Source organism: Brassica napus, chromosome A1 (genome assembly GCF_020379485.1).
Source record: "Brassica napus cultivar Da-Ae chromosome A1, Da-Ae, whole genome shotgun sequence".
Lineage (NCBI taxonomy): Eukaryota > Viridiplantae > Streptophyta > Magnoliopsida > Brassicales > Brassicaceae > Brassica > Brassica napus.
In genome coordinates, this window is record NC_063434.1 from 12,744,214 (window position 1) to 12,752,448 (window position 8,235).

Here is an 8,235-nt window from a genome sequence, read left to right on the forward strand (position 1 = left end):
ATTAATTTTTTAAACTGATTAATAATTTACAAATTAAGTCACTCAAATAAAAAAAATTATATATACAGTTAGGTTTATTCATTGTAAAATTTTAAATTTATTCTTGTGAAATATTTTATAATCTGGTATATGTTATTTTAATAAAACTCAAAATATATAATGATAACTGATTTAACGTTCTTAAAGAGAAATCGTATTGTATAACCATCAAAAAACTATAATTTACCCTATAACCATATCAAACTCATGGCTAGAATATGCTATATATATATTATTGAATAATACAATATATACCCCTAATTAATCACGAACCCTCATCTTTTTTTTCGTTATTCATTTCTTCTTTCCACCTCTTATTTGTTTTGATCTATATATATCCTTTTACCAATATGATTTGAACGAATTTTTATATCATTAAAAGCATACATATTATTCTGCATATGCCATTCTTTGAATCCTTTAAAACAGATATATATGGTTCGATCAAATTATCTATTTTATTAATATTTCATATATTGTTTTTGAAATGGACCCTTTCTAGAAATTCATATTTCATTTATTACTTAATAACATTTTATGACTTGCTAAATCAGTGCATATATTCGTTAAAATATTAACTACATACGGCTATAAAAATGGTTGGGTTAACCCAACATATATTTGCATAATTAATGAATCACATATGACAGCCCTGGTAAAAACGTATACTGATCGACACCGTTTTCCATCTCATCCAATTTCAGAAACTATATCTATTTAGTTTGACCTTCTTCTATGTATATCGGCTCCGAATGGTGACTGCGGGTTGAGCGGTGCGGGACAAGCGGTTTAACTGCGGTGCGGTTCTAACAGTTATAAAAATATATAGACATAGGGTATATATAAAGATTTTTGTTACTGTTAACTGCGGGGCGAGGCGGGAAGCGGGTTACCATTCGAAGCCATTAACTATTATATACTTAAATTTTATACTCTAAAAAAATAAGAAAATATCTATACGCTTGGGCGGATCAGTGCTTAGTTATACCATTAAAAGAAGATACATACTATTAGGCCTGGGCACGGATCGGATATCCGGATTTTTGAAGGTATTTGTGTTTTGCTTTGTATGTCACGGATATTTAATTTTTCGATTTGTTTTGCTTCGAAAAAATACGAAAGCTCGGAAAACGGATATCCGGAAAATAAATAGATATTTGCGGATATTTACGAATACTTACGGATATCTCATATGTTTTGATTAATACAAATAATCTTATGTTTTGTAAAATATTTTTTTGCAGGATATACATGATAAAAATTAAAAGAAGTAGTGAATCTACACAGTTTGTAATTTTTTTCAACTTAGTTAACAATTATAATAACAAAAAATTTAAGACAAAAATAGTATTGTCATAAATGTGTGCTCTTCTTTTTATGTAGTACTTTTATATAAGTAATAATGTGAATAGAATTTATCAAATCATATGTTAGAACAATAATTATATAATTTTATACATTAAAAACTTCAAATATAATCAAAATATACATGTATTAATATATTGCCGGATCGGATCGGATATCCGCTTTCCAAAATTTTAATATTTGTGATTTGCTTCGATTTTAACGGATATTGATATTTAGTATTTGTTTTACTTCAAAAGTTTACGGATATCCAGAATTTTCGGATCGAATCGAAACGAATAACGATTCGAATCAAATTTAACGGATAAAAATGTCCAGCCCTACATACTATTCTGCAGATGCCATACTTTGAATCCTTTAAAACATTTATATATTTCTCTTAAATTTTTCAAGATACATATATCTCTTAAAATAGATGAGTAGCTTTAAATAAGATATATTTATATAAAGCTATAAATAATCTTTTATTTATATAAGATGATGTTCATATCACATCCCCATCTTTTTTTTTGCTTGATTATTCTTTAGTCGTATTTATATGTTTTCTATGAATATCCTATACTATTTTCGACAGATCCTCACTATTATATATATATAAAATCTGTTGAATGAAAGAAAAGGTTATTTTCGACAATATCCTTACTTAACAGTAAGAAAAATGGTTACTTGGTACAATATCTAATATATATGGCTATATTCTTTATTTTTATTTCCATTATAGTTATCAAGCAAATTAACCCTTTTTTAAACGTACCAGACAAATAACACTTTGAAAGTTAATTGATTGGTTAGGGATCTGAATGAAATGGTAACCAAAAATGAATATGTTTGATTAGTCCAGTCAAAATGACAACCATACTTTTTAGTTCTATATTTTTTATTTTTTATTTGATGATAAATTAGTTATAATATGAAACAAATTAAAACAAACATAATTTGAGGTTATAGGATTAGTTTTAAAGTTTTTTTTAGGGCTGGGGAATCGGGTTTCAATCAGCCTTTGGTTCGAATTCATTTGAGTTTTGAATTTTCGGATTCATGGATTTCAGCCCCATTCAAATATTATAAAAGTTTGGGTTGAATTCGGTTTAGATTTAGTTTGAGTTTGGTTTTAGTTTAGTTACATGTCCAAGATCCAATTGAACCCGAAATAGTTTTGGTTTCAGATATTAATCGGGTTATCGGTTATAAAAATATTAATTTATACTAGATTAAATTTTATGAACTTTTCAATAAATTTGTGTATTTGGCTTCCTCAAACCATATTATTGTCTTTCAAAACAACTTCAAGAAATTTGTCTATCAACAATATAAGACTCGTCCTTGAACTATACGTGACAACATTAGATAAATCATGATTCATGACAAACCAAAACCTTATACATAATGAAACGTAAACAAATTAAAGTTAACAACTAGCAACTCTATACACATTAAAAACACTGTTAAAACTAAAAAAGAAACAACAATTGTTTAAACTTCAAAAGAAAACTTATTCATAATTGTCCAAAATACCATAAAATAAGATCCATTCAGTATTCATGTCGGGTTCAGTCCGGTCCAAATTTATTTATATCGAGTCGGGTTCGGTTCGAATTTTCGGATTCGGTTTATTTGCTTAGCCATAATTTTTTAATTTTATCAAAGATACATTTATAGTAAACTATATTAAATGTTCTTCTTTCAATAAATATTATGTTATTTAAAATTTTCAAATAAGTAAGTTGAATTTGTTGACTACAAGCATAATTATTAATTAATTTAAAATTATAAGAACTTAATTATTTATAAGAAATGATAACTTTAAAATATCATATATATGGAGGTGAAAAACTGTTTTAACCACATTATGTAGAAAAAGATAATTACATTTTTATAAATTTTATGATATTTTATTTTTTGCTGTTAAAAAAATTTAGAATAAACATCAGAAATTGAAATAAAAATATATTAGTATTGGAATTAGTTTAAATAATTTTCATAAGGTATCTATGTAATTTTTATTTATAAAGTTAACGTGAGGTAGAACATTTCTCAAACTATAATATAACTTTTAAGAGATTTTTCTTTTCTCCATAAAATAATTTGAAATTAACATTGTTAAATAAATAAAAATTAACTAAATACATTATATGGTTATACCCAATTCAAACATAATTACTGACACAGTATTTTGACACTTGTATAAAATGTTAGGATACATGTCTTGATTTATATACATCTACCGTTATTTTTAAACGATCAAAGTAGCTTAATGTATAGATACCATATATTTGTAGAGCATTTAAGGCTGTTTGTTTGCATCTTGTTGTTAGGTATCTCGAGGATGGGTACATGTTGTACATAAGGCTTAATAGTGATGGGTTTTCGTCAATATTAGTAGAAAATAAATACCTAGCCAAACCAAGTGAAATCAATTTGGCAAACAAAGTTAAACCAACCGGATTGACCTGAAAGGGCTGGACCATACAGTGTGGAAAAATATGGCAAAGGTGGATCGTATCGAGTCTGATGGTGGCTGATAACAAGTCCCCACGCTAGAAACCAAGGGTGTGGATCAAAGTTGAAAACACACTTAGAGGGTGCAATAAAAGGACCACTACTTTTCTTCATTATTATGTTATTGTTCCATCTATAGAATTTATAAACCCCTAGCTAGATAATTTATTAGGACATATATTAATCAAACACATGTATGTTATTTACTTAATGTTTCCCTGACCACAAACTCTACGGTTGTTGTCTTCTTCATTTAGGGTTTTAGCTATTGGTTTTAGTACACTACATATGCATACGTAGTTATGTACAAACGTTAATAAATAGAGGCTTGTAATTAATATTGATAAGTTTCAGGGGTGGATTGGATATAATTTCATTATACTCACCATCTATGCAATTGATGTTTGGTGTGTCGACAACTACCAGTTTCCATCTTTGCTTTCTCAACATTAATTGATCAGTTTAACAAACATGATAAAGTTGTGTTACAAAAAAAAAAAAAAAAAAAAAAAACAAACATGATAAAGTTTTTTTTTTTTTTGCTAACAAACAAACATGATAAAGTTCATAAATAATATTTGGTTAAAAAAGGTTCATAAATAACTAAAGGGGTACGAAGGGCTAAAAAAGAAAAGAAAATGGAAATAGAGTAGTGCGGCTGGTGCCCATATTAACCTATCTCGTGAACCTCTTTGCATCCCTTTATTAGAAATGTGCTTTTCCCGTCACCTACGTTCCTCATTACATATAACGTAGAGTTGGTTGATTCTAAAAATAAAAAAATTTGTTAAATTTCTAAAAAGTTCTAAAGAATTGTTCATATTAAGAAATTTTTTTTATCAAAAATGCTAGTATAATGATATTAATAAATTATATGTTCACAAAGTTTATATCAACAAACGAATTAAATTCAAGACATGTCTTATTACTTTTTTTTTAAGAAATACATGTCTTATTAAGCGTATACAAGTAGTATGTAACTAATCAATCCAACAAATTATAAAAGAAAACTAATCAATTCATTACCAGAAATATGTAAAAACTTATGGTGAAGATCATACTCTCTCTCTAAAAACGCTATAACCTCTCTCTAGAAAAAAGTAAAGTCGTCGAATTGCTGCTTCCGGTATGCGGTGGCATGTGATCCTCCTCCCTTTCGTCTTGTTTTCTTCTTTGCCTCCTTATCCTCTCTTGTCTGCTTGCCGATATGCTTATACCCTGGCTGTGACAGTGGGTTCTAGGGTTCAGATCTGTGGCCACAGAAATTGTCGCCTTTCCAATTATCGGAAGCTTGTGTGGCGGTGAGGCTTGTCTTGACGGGAAAGCTTCGGGGGTCGGATTTTTAGAGTTGCATTGTAAGGGAAACCCGATTTTTCAGATCTGTTTTGGGGTTTCACTTCTTCATCGGCTTAGAGGCGCGTGTGGGTTTGTGTAGTCTCTCCCGGCTTCGATCTCGTCTGGGTTCATCGTCAGTTTAGAGTGGTGTTGTAAGAATCTCCCCCTTTGTCTTGGTGTCTCGACAAAGGCGATTCCTTCAACCAAACTCAGGTAGGAATTTTTCAGTCTCAGCTGTTAGGATGTGTGTTGGGTCGATTCCCCCTTGGCGGTGTTAGGCAGAAATCCCAGTGTCGCGTGAAGCTTCAGGGCTGGGCTCGGCACGTGGAGACGTCTATGCTCAGGCGTCACTAGCTGGAAAAACTTCTCCTTCCCTGACTTTTCTTCCTCACGGTAATGGTACATTCTGTCTCCCTCTCCGGCCTTGATCTCGTCACGGACTTTGGGTTTTTTTTGTTCCTATTGGTAGACATCGTTCTATCTCGTCCCTGCCTTCCGTATTGTTTTCGAATTTCACTCTTGTTCTAAGAGTAGAACTGGGTGCGGTTGTTCTGAGTTTCGTTGGTCTCGAGCTTGGTCTTCCGTTTCGATGGCGCGGTTTAGACTTATCTCATCCAGTATCGTAGTTGGCTGCCGCTGTCTTAGACATGGGTAGTCTATCTATATGTGGTGCTGGCTCCCTCTTCATCATTGTAATTGCAGCCTCTCTCGCTAAACCCGACTTCCACTACAAGAAAACATCGGTATTCTGACGGACGTTCCGATGAAAAATGAATTCCTCGGAATATACCGAGGGATTTCCGAGGAAACACAAAATTTGGCTTCCTCGGAATTTCCTCGGAATATTCCGACGGAATTCCGAGGAATTCATTTTCCGTCGGAATATTCCGACGGAATACCGAAGAAACTAGTATTCCTCGGAAAAAACAGATGAATTCCGAGGAAATATTATAGACGTTAGAGAGCCGTTGGAGAGCCGTTGGGGGATTTTAAAAATTCCGAGGAAATTCCGACGAACTAGCCGTTTGCATCGGAATTCCGTCGGAATTTCCTCGGACCGTCGGCAGGATTTCAACTATAAATACAAGCACCCCTCTTCCTCTTCATTCACTCCATATCTTCATCCTCCCTCTCACTTTCTTTACACACGAATTTGATTCATAAAAAACATGTCTTCTTCAAATTATTTTCGTTCTTGGATCGATCGACCTCATTTGGATCCGAACACGAGATTGCTTACGGAAGAATACCAACAAGGTATAACCGAATTCATGGGGTTAGTTCACCGACAACCGGAAGCAAAAACAGGTATGTTAAGATGTCCTTGCTCTAATTGTAAAAATAAAAAAGTTATTAAACAATGGGATGTTTGGACTCATCTATATTTGAGTGGGTTTACACGAAGTTACAAAATTTGGTATCATCATGGAGAAACTGATTATGAACATGGTAGTACTAGCGAACCTCAGCCAGCGGTTAGATTAGAAGATCCAATTAGAACGGATGTAGATTACGGTGTAGGTACTGAGCAGATGGTAAATGATCATTTTAGAGGGGAAGATTTACCCAATGCCGAAGCTAGGAGATTTTATGATATGTTGGATGCTGGAAAGCAACCATTGTACGAAGGTTGCAGAGATGGTCATTCAGCTTTATCATCTGCTACAAGATTGATGGGCATTAAGACGGATTATAATTTGGCTGAAGACTGTGTGGATGCGATTGCTGATTATGTAAAAGGTATTCTACCCGAAGATAATGTAGCTCCTGGCTCATACTACGAGGTTCAGAAACTCGTAGCTGGTCTTGGTTTATCGTATCAGGTAATAGATGTATGCAGAGACAACTGCATGATTTATTGGAGGGCGGATGAACAGCGGGTTTCATGCAAATTTTGTGGGAAGCCTCGTTATAAAGATACGAGTGGAAGAGTTCCAGTACCATATAAAAGGATGTGGTATTTGCCTTTGACGGAAAGGTTGCAGAGGCTGTATCTGTCTGAACGCACAGCGCAACCAATGAGATGGCATGCGGAGCACTCAACAGATGGTGAGATCAGACATCCTTCAGATGCAAAAGCGTGGAAGCATTTCCAATCAAAGTATCCCGACTTTGCGTATGAGAGAAGAAATGTCTACCTTGGATTATGTACTGATGGTTTCAGCCCGTTTGGCAAGAGTGGAAGACAGTATTCTCTATGGCCAGTCATTCTTACACCATACAACCTACCCCCAAACTTGTGCTTGCGACGAGAGTTTTTGTTTCTCTCGATTCTCGTTCCCGGACCAGAGCATCCTAAGAGATCACTTGATGTGTTTCTTCAGCCACTAATATATGAGTTGCAACAACTATGGACTCAAGGTGCTGAAACATACGATGTTTCGTATAAAGAAAACTTTCAAATGCGGGCAGTACTAATGTGGACAATAAGTGATTTTCCAGCATATGGTATGTTATCTGGATGGACAACGCATGGAAGGCTATCATGTCCATATTGTCAAGATAACACTGATGCTTTCCAACTAAAACACGGAAGGAAAACGTGTTGGTTTGACTGTCACAGGAGATTTCTACCACCAGATCATCCATATCGTAGAAGTAGGAATTTGTTTACGAAGAACAAGAGGGTGTTTGACAGTCCACCTCCGGAAATTCGTGGGAAAGATTTGAAGACACAACTTAGAGATTTTGGTGCAGAAAGGACGCCAGACGTCGGTGGACATGAGCATTTTCCGGTAGATGGTGTTGGAAACCTACATAACTGGCACAAAAAAGTATTTTTTGGGATCTGCCATACTGGGAGGATCATCTACTAAGGCATAATTTAGATGTCATGCATATCGAGAAGAACTTTTTTGACAATCTCATGAACACGATCCTTAATGTTCAAGGTAAAACAAAGGATAATTTGAAGTCAAGACTGGATTTAGTCGATATATGTGCTCGTTCAGAACTTCATGTTGATGAGAGTGGTAGGGCTCCTTTTCCCATATACCG